Below are 13,080 nucleotides of genomic sequence, written 5' to 3'. Positions count from 1 at the left end.
AAATTAAGGACTAGATTGAAAAAAAATAATTTTTGGGTTAGGCTAGTTTGAAATTTTGATATTATTATGGGGTAAAAATTAGAAAATAAAATATATTGGCTAAAAAGTGCACAAGGAATTTTGAACTTAAGACCTAAGCGGAAATTATCACCTTACCACTAGGCCAGCAAATTCATTCTTATTAATTTCTTAACAGAAATAATTTTGAAGGCATCCTAAAATCTCTTACCTTATGCTTAAAAAAATAAAATCTAAAATTTATCCCTATTTCTTGTAACTCTATTTTTTGGAATGTGATTCAACGAATTATTATTAAAAAAACACATTATTATTTGATTTCATTTTTTTATATTTTTTTATGTTCATTTTAAGGTCCATGCTCGGGGTTGCTAGTTGTTCCTCCTAGTAATATTGTCTCTAAGTTTCAAACATAAGTCTTCCCCTTGAATGTAAAATGTGTCTAACTATTGTACTCAACCACTTGATGATTATTATCAATTTCATTTTAAGTTCTGAATAAAATAAATTTTAAAAATATTATTAAATATTTAATTTATGCAATTTATTTATATAGTAATAAATTTTATAAAAAGCGTATTTAATATGTGGGTCATAAATTTATATAATGTCTATCACATTTATCAAAAATGTTAGTAAAACTTTTTCAATATTTGTAATAATAATATATTTTTTAGGAAAACTATAGATATTATTAAAAATTAAGATAAAAAAGAGCAAATAAAAGCAAAGAGAAAACTAAAACCTCAATCATTAGGTTTGCTCAATACACTCAAACCTAGTTCCTTCAATGTCATAAATAACAGAAAATAATATAACAAAACATAAACAATCAGAAATAAAATAAGATGAAGAATCTTAAACAACATAATCTGCATATAATAAAGTTACCTTAACTAAAGCATGAAACCTTTAGTAACATCTCGATAAATCTATTGGAAGGAAAGAGTTAGAAAATGATCTTTAAGCATAAGAAAGTCATAAAACAAAGTTCCAAATCAGTTTCGAATATGTTATCCATTTAGTGCCCAAAGATTCAAACTAAAAAGAAAACACTCTTGTTTATGTTGTTAAATTCCAAAATGTGGAGGACCCCAAAACAATTAATATATCTTTGTATATATTTGGTTGGGAACTAATCGGAAGTGTTTGTCTTAGTTGAAAGGCAAAAGGGCAATTAGGGATATTTAAAAAAAGAAAAAAAGAAAAAGAAAAGCTGTTTAGATATAGAGATGAGGTCATTTTTATACTCTTTGATGTCCAAAAAGGACATCCCTCCTTCCCTCAATGCCATTGCCATTAGCCTATCACTTGCTTTGAGACAACAATTGACTTGGTCTGGATTTTAGCTTGGAGTTAAGGACCCTACCTACTTACCCTAATAATTGCAACAAATTATTTATCCCTACTTCATTTATATTTCACCCTAATAATTTCAATTAAATGATATAAAGAACAAAATTAAGCAATTAATGATTAGTGATACACTCTATAAAGATTGTTCAAACTCTTAAGAAACTGAGCATGTGGCTAAGATACAACAATGGCATTATGAATTATTTGGAGAATAAGGAATTGATGTTGAGCTTTCGGGGTTTATTCTCCCGCCTCCCATGAGGACAAATCAAAGATTAAACATCTCAAAATGACGTGTTTCCTCTTTTTAGGGACAAAAAATAGTTGAAAAGCAATATTAAAATTCGGAAAAAGATTAGACATCAAATGATGTGATGTAAGGTTGCAATAAGTAAACAGACTGACGTAACTTTTTCACTGGTTTCATCTTTAAGACAAACGGAAGTTTCAGTGCAGTTTCCTTTTACATTTTCCCCTTTCAATTAAAGCAGTAAACCCCTCTTTTTGATTGGTTTAATTCAGATAACATCAAAATTCAATTAAGATATTGTGGTCACAAAATTTTTCTTAATCAATGTTTTTGGTTTCATATATATTATGAGCCTATATATTATGAGCCTGTTTCATGGATCTTTCCATCACTGATTCACATAAAAGTATGGCCTTCGTTCAGTGTGAGCAGGAAAATTTATTGTAGGACAGATTTTCTTATAAAGTTATATGATATATCCATTTTTTAAAATTTATTTTAGATTTTCCTTAGGATTCATAATGACCTGGACAAATTGATATCTAGATACTATTTGTCAGGTTCCTTTTGAAAGTGTATTTTTAATAATTATATATGATATCAATGTATAATGAATTTGGACAAATTAATGTATAATGAATTTGGACAAATTGATGTCTATGTATTCACTTGTCTAAGTTCATTTTGAGTGTGTATTTTTAATATTTTTATATTTTTATAATTTTAATAAAAATATAAAAATATTTATTTTTAAAAAATTAGGTAATGTAAAATGTCACATCCCAAAAATGATGTTACAAGATTTGAATTTTTGGTTGATTAATTGATTGGATTTAAGCTTGAATATGCATGACTGTAAAAGTTTTGGTTACATGATAGATGATATGCATGTGCTTACTGAATATTGTTATAGATGTTTAAATGACTTGTTGAACATTGAGACAAACTTAAAATGACCAAATGGTAAGGTATGAACCTATAATGCACTTAGGAATGTATAAGATGCAAATTTGACTTGTTAAGTAATATGAAATTTTAGGTTTACATGCTAGTATACTTAACTGATTAGAGTGTTAATGTGTGTTAATGTATGTTTTAGTGTAACGGAGCATAGTTTGTATGATCTCTGTATGACATACGATATGTTAGGATAAGAAAACTGGCATGAAACCATAAATAGTATGTATAGATGCCAATGTGTCATTATCTTTTCAATTGAGTCCTGACTTTTATGCAATGCAATTGGAGTCCTTAAATGCTATAAAATGACTTGAAAATTTGCATGGTTAAGTCTTATATGGGTAATTCCATAATTTTACTCTTGATTTTATAAAAAGATTTTACTAAAAGATTTTGCTAAATTTATGATTTAGTCCTTAAACTTTACTTTAAAAATTAAATGAGTTTTACTTATTAGTTCTGGTATTTTTTTTCAATTATTGCCATTATTAAATTGTTTTATACCGTACTTATGATTTAATCGTTGAATTACGAATGTCATTTATGTCATATGTTAAATAAAAATGAATATTAAGCTTGATGGTTTCTGTGTATCTAAGTCATTTTATTAGAGTTTATCAAGGGTGAAATGAATTAAATTATTAATAATGAGACTTGACTATAAGTATTAATTGTTATATATAAACTTAAGTAGAATGTGCTAAGAACTATAAAGTCAAATAAGGTAATAAAAAAATTGAGTAATTGTGTAAGCTCATAAAAAATATGTAAGTTGAGCCCACAATAAATATATACGGCAAAGAAATAAGAATAAGTAAGAAATAAGACATAGACTGAATGGTTAGGCGTTAGTACCTCCTCCTTTAAAGCCAAGGTTTAAACCATCCTTCTCTTATTTCTTTTCCTTTTATTTTCTACAACTTAGGATAAAAGTCACATTAAAATATATACTGTTAGGGATAAAACATAATAAAAAATGGGCAATAGCCTAATGGTTAAAGTATTAGAACACTTCTCAAAAGACCCAAGTTCAAGCTCTCTTTTTCCTTATAATTTGTAATTTTTACAAGTCTCCTGAATATTAAAATATGTCCAATTAAGTGTCTAAATTAAATAAGAAATTGATTGCGTGATATTCGTAACAGGTTTTAAAGATTTATAAATGAAATGTTCTTGAGACTAACTTATTATTACGATTAAGACAAGTGTACCTATTGAACAGTAGTATAATTCAGCAAAACCGGATTGTCGAACCCAAAGGAACTACGAGTACTAGTATTTACTTCCTTTTTATTATCTAGCCTAAAAATTAAGAGGTTTGGTTATCTAAACTAATTACTAACTAAGAATGCACAGAAAGAAAACTTGGGAAAATACTTTTGGGAAAATTCGATTGATTGAGACAATACCTAAGGAAAAATCCACCTAGACTTCACTTGTTATTTGACTCTGAATCAGACGATTTATTCATTTGACTTGATCCGTAGAAATCCCTAAGTTATATTATTATCTCTCTTGAGACTAATAACGCCTAACCCTAGGTTGAATAATTGAAATCTCTTTCTAATTAACACCCTAGCATTGCATTAACTCGATCTATGGATTCCCTTATTAGGTTTCACCCTAATCCAACAAAATCTTGTCACCCTATCTCTAGGCGCGCAATCAACTCCGCTTAATAATGACAAATTTACTCTTAGACAGAGTCTATTCCTCCTCTGAATAAGAGCTTAACTTGAATCAATATCCTAGAATATCAAAACAAGAATTAAGAACACATAATTAAGAACAAGTCAAATATTTATCATACAATTCAGATAATAATAACACGATTCGTCTTAGGTTTCATTTCCCTTAGGTATTTAGGGGGTTTAGTTCATACCTATGAAAGAAAACATCTCAAAAGCATAAAGATAACAAAACATAAGAAAACCCAAAACTCCTAAAGGAACTTGAAGGGAGAACTTCAGTCTTGATGATGAATCTGACTTCTAAGATGGATCAATAGGCTTTCCTTGAGTAATTCCTTGCTTCCTACTCCGCGTCCTTCCTAAGTGCCTCCTCAAGTGTTTAAATAGGCTTTTGAATGCCTAAAAGCCCTAAAAATTGGCCTTTTCTGAATAGGACTAAACTTGGGCTCAGTAGGGACACGCCCGTGTGACACGCCCGTGTGCGATTACTCCAGCTCGTGGTCAAGGCTGTTAATTAGGCATGGACGTGTGGTCTACCCGTGTAAGTCGTGCTTTGATCCTGCCAAATTGACACGACAATGTGACACGCTTGTGTGAGGAAGTCCAGGCCATGTTGTTTTCTCATGTGGGTCCATTTTCTTTGTTTTCGGCCCATTTCTCGCTTTTTTTACTCTCCTATACTCACCTAAGTATAAAACATGAAATTAAAGGATTAGTAGCATCGAATTCACCAAATATAATAAGAAATCATCCGTAAATGTGTTAAGCATGGGATAAAAATATGTATAAATTATGGTTTATCAAATACCCTCGCACTTAAGCATTTGCTTGTCCTCAAGCAAAATCCTCAACTCACGATCAAAATAAATTCTTCTCAATTTATAATCCCTATCAATAATATCTCAAAATAATCCATAAGTATTTTAACTAAAAGTACATCAAAGTTTCAGACATTCTAAGTTGAGCATTTTATCATGAAAACATAGGTGTCTCCCCTCATCTAAGTGATTACCTTGATCAAAATATCACAGAGTTTAACATCCTCACTAAAGATTCAATCAAATCATTCAAGGTGTTTAAGGACATCAATTAAAGCACTCATTAGTCAATATAAGAAGTTATTACCATAGGCTTGCTTGAAAATCAAATCTCCACCACTATATATTGAGATGATACCTCAATCAAAAAGGCCTTTAGAGGGTTGTAACGTGGCTTTGGTTAGTGGGTGTGGTCACAAGCTGAAAGAAAAGGTTAGAATTGAGATTGAATTGAAAAATTACCTAGCTAGAAAAATGACTAGTCATCAGTTGAATACAAGTGAGCTTCTTCTCAAAATATGGAATTAACACTCAAGCTCAAAAATGGCGAATTACTATTAATATGTATTGAAGTACATTCATTTTTTTAAGAACAATTCAACTACATAGAAGAGCAAAACATAGCTAATCAATTAGTTCAAATCAAATCTCGACAAAAATAGGGGTCAAATTAGGGGATTTCAACAATAATAGTTTATGGGTTAATATTGAGGGTAAATCAATTAATGGCTTGTTAGGCTCAAAGGGGTTCACTAAGGGTTAATTATGAAGGTAGGCTTTTGTGGAGTGAGTGGGTTAAACCTAAGTGCCTTTATCATTTTGATTTATCAAATTAAATGGTGTGGTCTTGACATGCATAATCAAGCAAGTTCTAGAATAAAAATTCAATACTTACGCACTCATAATGAAAGTGGGCATGAAAGAAATAATAGATGCTCTAAAGGCTCAAGATCTCACAAAAATTATGGCTTTTTGATGTTTAAACTTGTGAATTCCAACTCAAGATAATACCTAAACTTAGGGAAACAACCTAAAAGTTTTTAATTCTTCAAAAATCAACTTATCATGCTTGATTCCCTAATTTCTTAAAGTTTAAACAATCAATGCATAAATGCCTATGTTTTAATTCAAGATATATCAATAAAAATCATAAGTTAATTAAAATTCATTCTAATAGTGATGTGAGCCATTCACGTGAGAAGAATACAAGATTCAGGGATTCCTAATGGTGATGCAAAAGACCCCCCACACTTAAGATATACATTGCCCTCAATGTGCAAAGGCAGATATATTGAAAAAGATAGATTTATAATCATAAGATAAGAAGAGAAGTGAAACTTCCTGAATGATGAATAAACTCCTTGAATTGGAGTGATGGAGAGTAATCGGCCAAAGCAATGATGAGAGTGGAGGAGGATACTCCGGTGGTGGTAGAGGTTCATTAGTCCATAAGTCCTGCGCCAAAAGAATATTATATCTGGTGGTAGCTATGGTCATGGTCGAGCAGGACATGACAGTCGTGGAGAACCTTTCCCGGTGGAGTTTTTAGTTCCTATGCGATGATGAGCTTTGGAGCTCTTTATAACTGTGATAGAATCATGAATTTTTTAGGAAATATAAGGAAGCATAATTGCTCGTAATGAAATAGCCGAAATTTAAAATTGTAAAATAATAATTATAAAACCTAATAAAAATAAGCTTAAAGAAAAATAAAAAGTAGTCTTAAAATAGAATAAAAGTAAAAACATAAAATAATAAATAAAAGTTTTTAAACATCTTTATCGCTAGATGGTTCACGAGGTGGGGGTGGCGATGAAATGTGGAAGTGCTAACAAATCTGCTGTAGAGTAGCATCAATGTTATCGAAGCGCTGAAAAAACTGTTGCTCGAATCGAGTAAGGCACTCAGAAATGTCAGCGTATAAAATCGCCGCATGAACTGGATGAGAGGGGGTGGTGGCTAAGTCGGTGGATCCTCGTGACGTGGAGGGACATCATCAGGAATGTCCTCTGGGTCTTCCTCCTCAGTGGACTGGGCAAGGCGGTACTGAGGAGGGTATGTGTCATGTCGTTTCTCGATCATCCTCATACTTAGCATGCTCGAGATGCCCTGTGGGGACATCTAGCCGATAAGGGTGAGGAAGGATGATTGGGCTGATGTGTTGAGGAGCCCGAAGTGCCTAGCCAATCAAGTCACATAGGGCCCTATAGAGATGACCCCTCTCCTGTGCCGCTTCGTCTAGTGGCAAATAACGAAGGCAATAAAGTAGGCGAGGTCGATGACGTGCCTGTTCGCCATACTCCATAAGAAATAGGCGTCATGGATGGTGACCACGCCGGTCCTCTCTCGTTTCCCTGTCAAAGTTTGAGCCAAGATGGCTTGCAGATACATCAAGGAAGGAGGGAGAGTCGATGCCTTGGAGAGGCTAGGATCGTAGGTGGCCGAGGCAGGGATGAGGTCCCTCCAACATTTTGAGGGGGAGTAGTGGATGTGGCGGTGGAGGGTGTCGAGGTCATTGTTGTCCATAAACTCCTCCGTGTACAACTCTAGTGCAATCCCGAACTCGGGTATGCTCAACTGGCGTACTAGACTATCAAGGCGAAACTAGACTGTTCCAGGATCATCGGAGTTGGTCATGACGGTCTGAAAATAGAACATCGAGCAGAGTTTCAATGTAAACTGAGATACGTCAGCTCGACGATCTCGAAGAAGTGCCTTTACGGGTCAATCGTTAGGAGGGCTCGGACCGCGTCAGCCAATTGAATCTACTCGAGTGTGGCCCAGTCGATGCAACGATCCATTCCTAAGGGTCGAACCCGTAATATCTGATATAATTCCTCCTGAGGTCCCAAGAAACTTAGAGGAATGGGTGCCTAATCTCCGTGGTAGGACCCGAGGATGATGCTGCTTCTTTCCTCTTCATCGAGACGGGAGCAGCGATTTTCTTACCACGTAAGGACGACATTGTACCTGCATTGAAAAATCACAGTTCAATCAATATGCCCCAAGAATAGTATGGAAAATCAAGGCTAAATATTAATATTTTATGAGATTTACGTACGAGATGGTAAAAACTAAAACCACTAAATATATATGAAGTTAGAGGATTATGGAAATAATGAATGAATGCATGTGAGTAGGCATAAATTTCATGGAAACAAGGAAAAATGGAAGAGTATAGCATAATGGAGTAACTAAAATGAGAAAAAAAATTTATTAAACAAGCATTAGTATATTACTATTCTAACTATGAATATTCAAAAATAGTTTAATATAGTAAAGGAATCATGAAATAGGCAACATATTTAAAGAAAATAGAGAGAAAAAAGTAAACAAATGCAAAAAGAAGAAACTTGGGGCGTCAGAATCGGTGTTGTATGTAGCGGCTAGGGTTAGGGATTTTTGGGAGGGAGATGATGAATAGTGAGGGGTTTATATAGATTTTGGGGCACACGGCCGTAGAACACACCCGTGTGCCCTAATTTTTGTCTGTGTGTTTTACGAATTTTGAATTTGGGCATGTTTGACATTCGGCCTACGCCCGTGTGGCTTAGGCGTGTGGGTGCACACGGCCGTGTCGCACGGCCGTGTCTTGCTTCGTTCGCTTCTCCCATGCCCGTGTTCATTTTGACAATGTCGACCACGGGTGTAGGGCACGGGCGTGTCGCACGCCTGTGTTACATTCTCAGTTTCAACCATGGTTTCAAGGCACGGGCGTGTCTCATGCCCATGTTGTTTTGGCAGTTTTGCCCATGGCCATGTCACATGGCCGTGGCAACTTATCACATCTCGTGTTGGGAAAAAAATCTTACCCTGTTTTCATACGGTCGTATCGCACGACTCTGTCTCCACCTATGGTGTGAGCACGGCCTAAGGCATGCCCGTGTGCCTGGCCATGTGGATGGGAAAACCCTGTGTTTCAAGACTTAGTTAATAGGTTAGATGTGAAAAATTATAATTAAATAAGTCATTATTGTTAATGCTTGGGTTGCCTCCCGAGAAGCACTTATTTATAGTCTTAAGCTGGACTTACCTCTCTTCTGCATGGTCAAGGTGGTGCGAGGAGTTTACACTCCTCATCCCTGCTATCAACTTTATCAACATAAGGTTTAAGACGAGTATTGTTTACCTTAAAAGTACCAAATTTTGGATGAATTACCTCGACTGTACCATATGGGAAAATACTGAGTACCGTAAGAGGAATTTCTTCATTAGGTTCAGAAGTGGTAAGACGAGGATCTGCTGCATCTAGTAGTACTTTGTCTCCAACCTTAAGTTGATTTGGTGAGGCATTGAGCTCGTCCTGGCTCAGTTTCGGTTTATCGGGTGTTCTCCATTTCTGTGTCCACCATTCATCTAACTCTTCGATTTGTAGCCTTCGTTCTTCATAAATAGGTCCTTTGTTGTTGTTTAAACACGGCTCATATGCGTTCTTCATAACTGTTTCCTACACAGAGGATTTCACCACATGATCAGTACTAGTAGAATGATTTATACAAGCACCTTCAATTTTTGATGTGTTACTCGAATTACGAGCTTAAAGGGTGATTGTTTCATCTCCCACACGAAGTGTGAGTTCACCTGTACCAACATCAATAATGGTTCTAGCCGTCGCTAAAAAGGGTCGTCCTAAAATTAAAGGTGTGTTACTATCCTCTTTCATGTCTAGAACAACAAAGTCTACTGGGTATATAAATTTTTCGATCTTAACAAGAACATCTTCAATGATACCCCTAGGAAATCTAATGGTTTATCAGCCAATTGAATGCTCATCCTAGTTTGTTTGGGTTTTCCAAGACCTAGCTGTTTAAACATTTTATAAGGCATAACATTAATGCTTGCCCCTAAGTCAGCCAATGCATTATAAACATCTAAACTACCAATTAAACAAGGAATCGTAAAACTCCTTGGATCTTTCAATTTGTTGGGTAACTTATTCTGTAATATAGCTGAGCAAACTGCATTCAATTCCATATGCGGAGCCTCATCCAACTTTCGTTTATTTGTTAAAAGCTCCTTTAAGAATTTGACTGTGTTTGGCATCTACGAAAGAACTTCAATAAACGGTAAGTTTATATGTAGTTTTTTTAAAAGTTTAAGGAATTTACCAAATTGTTCGTCTGATCGGTCTTTCCTTGTCGCATTGGGGTATGACACACGAGGTTTATATTCTGTACTCACCGGCTTTGGGTCATTTTAGCCTACTTCATTCTTACCTTTGCTTACCACTGTTTCTGGCCTTGGTTTTGCAATTAACCCTTCCTCCTCCTCAATGACAATCGCGTTGAGTTGCCCCATTGGGTTAGATTCAGTGTTGCTTGGCAGCTACCTTGTGGTCATTCGGAAATTAACTTAGCGAGCTGTCCAATCTGAGTTTTGAGCCCCTGGATTGACGCTTGTTGATTTTTAAGTGCTGTCTCAGTATTCTGAAAACGAGTTTCTGACACCAAGATGAATTTGGTTACCATCTCCTCAAGGTTCGACTTCTTTTCTTGCTGGTAAGGTGGTTGTTGAAAATCGGAGGATGTTGTGGCCTTTGATTTCCTTGACCGCCCACGAGAAATTAGGATGGTTCCTCCAACCTTCATTATAAGTGTTACTATATGGGTTATTTTGGGGTCTAGAGTTATTGTTACCCATATATTAGACTTGTTCCTCCTCGATGCTAGGTTGAAAGGTTGATATTCTGTGTATGCTCCTCCTCCATTCGAATCGCACCTCATCACTGGATGTACCTGAGTAAAACCACACAAACCATCAATCTTTTTATTTAAGAGCTCTACTTAGTTAGATAGCATAGTAATCGCATTGAGGTTGAAAACACTGGCTTCTTTCGTCGGCTTTTTTCTCATAACTTGCCACTGATAGTTATTCAGTGACATCTCCTCAATAAATTTGTAAGCCGCCTTAGGTGTCTTATTATTGATAGTTCCTCTAGCGGCTACATCAATCATCTGTCGAGTCGAAGGATTCAGGCTATTATGAAACTTTTGAACCTGTAGCCAAAGCGGTAACCCATGGTGAGGGCACCTTCTCAAAAGGTCATTGTATCTCTCCCATGCATCGTAGAGTTTTTTTAAATCCATCTGCACAAAAGAAGAGATATCATTACGTAATTTGGCTGTTTTAGCCGGTAGAAAATATTTTAATAAAAAAATTTTGGTCATTTGTTCCCGAGTAGTGATTAACCCTCTTGGTAACGAGTTCAATCATTGTTTAGCCTTATTCCTTAATGAAAAGGGAAACAACTAAAGGCGAATGGCATCATCAGAAACGCCATTAATTTTAAAGGTATCGCAAAATTCTAGGAAATTTGCCAAGTGAGCGTTAGGGTCCTCGTCCTGCAAACCATTAAACTGAATAAACTGTTGTATCATTTGAGTTGTGTTAGGTTTCAATTCAAAATTATTCGCAACAATAGCAGGTCTAATTATACTTGACTCAGTTCTTGTTAAATTAGGTTTAGCATAATCATACATAGTACGTGGAGTAGGATTCTGATTTACTGGATCAGCAGCAATTGCAGGAGGTACCAGATTTTCTAGGTTTTCAGCCATCTCCTCGGTTGTGGTTGAAGTATCGTTCTCTTGCTAGTCTTCTATATATCTTAGGCTTCATCTTATTTCTCTTCGATTTTTGTGAACTGTGCGGTCGATCCACTGTCAAAAAGTAGTGGTCCTGACGGGTTTCTTCTGGTCATAAACTAGAAAAACCTGTCAAAAGAAAATAAATGAAGAATTAGAAAAGAAAATAAAAATTTAAATTGCAATAAAAGTAAAATGGCTAAAGTAATAAAAATTGAGTGTTCCGAATATCCTAGTTCCCCGGCAACGTTGCCAAAAACTTGATCGCGTGATATTCGTAATACGTTTTAAAGATTTATAAATAAAAAGTTCTTGAGATTAACTTATTATCACGATTAAGGCAAGCATACCTATCGAACAGTAGTATAGTTCAGCAAGGCCGGATTGTTGAACCCAAAGGAGCTACGAGTACTAGTATTTACTTCCTTTTAATTATCTAGCTTAAAAATTAAAAGGTTTGGTTATCTAAACTAATTACTAACTAAGAATGCACAGAAAGAAAACTTGGGAAAATACTTTTGGGAAAATTCGATTGATTGAGACAATACATAAGGAAAAATCCACTTAGACTTCACTTGTTATTTGACTCTGAATCAGACGATTTATTCATTTGACTTGATCCGTAGAAATCCCTAAGTTATATTATTATCTCTCTTAAGACTAATAACGTCTAACCCTAGGTTTAATAATTGAAATCTCTTTCTAATTAACACCCTAGAATTGCATTAACTCGATCTATGGATTCCCTTATTAGGTTTCACCCTGATCTGGCAAAAACTTGTCACCCTATCTCTAGGCGCGCAATCAACTCCGCTTAATTATGACAAATTTACTCTTAGACAGAGTCTATTCCTCCTCTGAATAAGAGCTTAACTTGAATCAATATCCTGGAATATCAAAACAAGAATTAAGAACACATAAATAAGAACAAGTATAAAACATGAAATTAAAGGATTAGGAGCATCGAATTCACCAAATCTAAGGAGAAATCATCCGTAAATGTACTAAGCATGGGATAAAAATATGTATAAATTACGGTTTATCAGAAATAAGCAATAGGCTCAATGGTTAAGGCGTTAGTACTTCTTTCATTCTAAGGTTTGAACCCACTTATTCTTCTTAATGTTAGGAATTTAACCAATTCTTTCCTAATTAGAATTCACAACTTGCTCCTTCTCAGAATTCCAATAGAACTAGAATTCCACCATCTTTTTCTCTTCCTTTTTTAATTAGATTTTCAATTTACCCCTTGTCAAATCCTAATAGAATTTGCTCTCCATATTTCTATTTATTCTCTTTTTATTTTCTCTCCCTTTTCTTTACACTATATTTTCATCTTAATTGTTGACACTTACTTTGCTTTCTCGAATCAAATCATCCTCTATTCAATCGGTCTCTCTATC

General features: G+C 34.8%; 1 non-coding gene across 1 annotated transcript; it reads left to right on the top strand.

The window, feature by feature from the left end:
• Nucleotides 1–11,105: 11,105 nt before the first annotated feature.
• On the top strand, nt 11,106–11,212 carry LOC128281359 (small nucleolar RNA R71). The gene has a single exon (XR_008271565.1). It is a non-coding gene; the product is annotated as a small nucleolar RNA R71 (small nucleolar RNA).
• The last annotated feature ends 1,868 nt before the right edge of the window (nt 11,213–13,080 follow it).

The sequence above is a fragment of the Gossypium arboreum genome, chromosome 1, assembly GCF_025698485.1.
Source record: "Gossypium arboreum isolate Shixiya-1 chromosome 1, ASM2569848v2, whole genome shotgun sequence".
NCBI lineage: Eukaryota > Viridiplantae > Streptophyta > Magnoliopsida > Malvales > Malvaceae > Gossypium > Gossypium arboreum.
The sequence above is the reverse complement of the archived record's forward strand: the minus strand, read 5'-3'. Positions and strand labels throughout refer to the sequence as shown.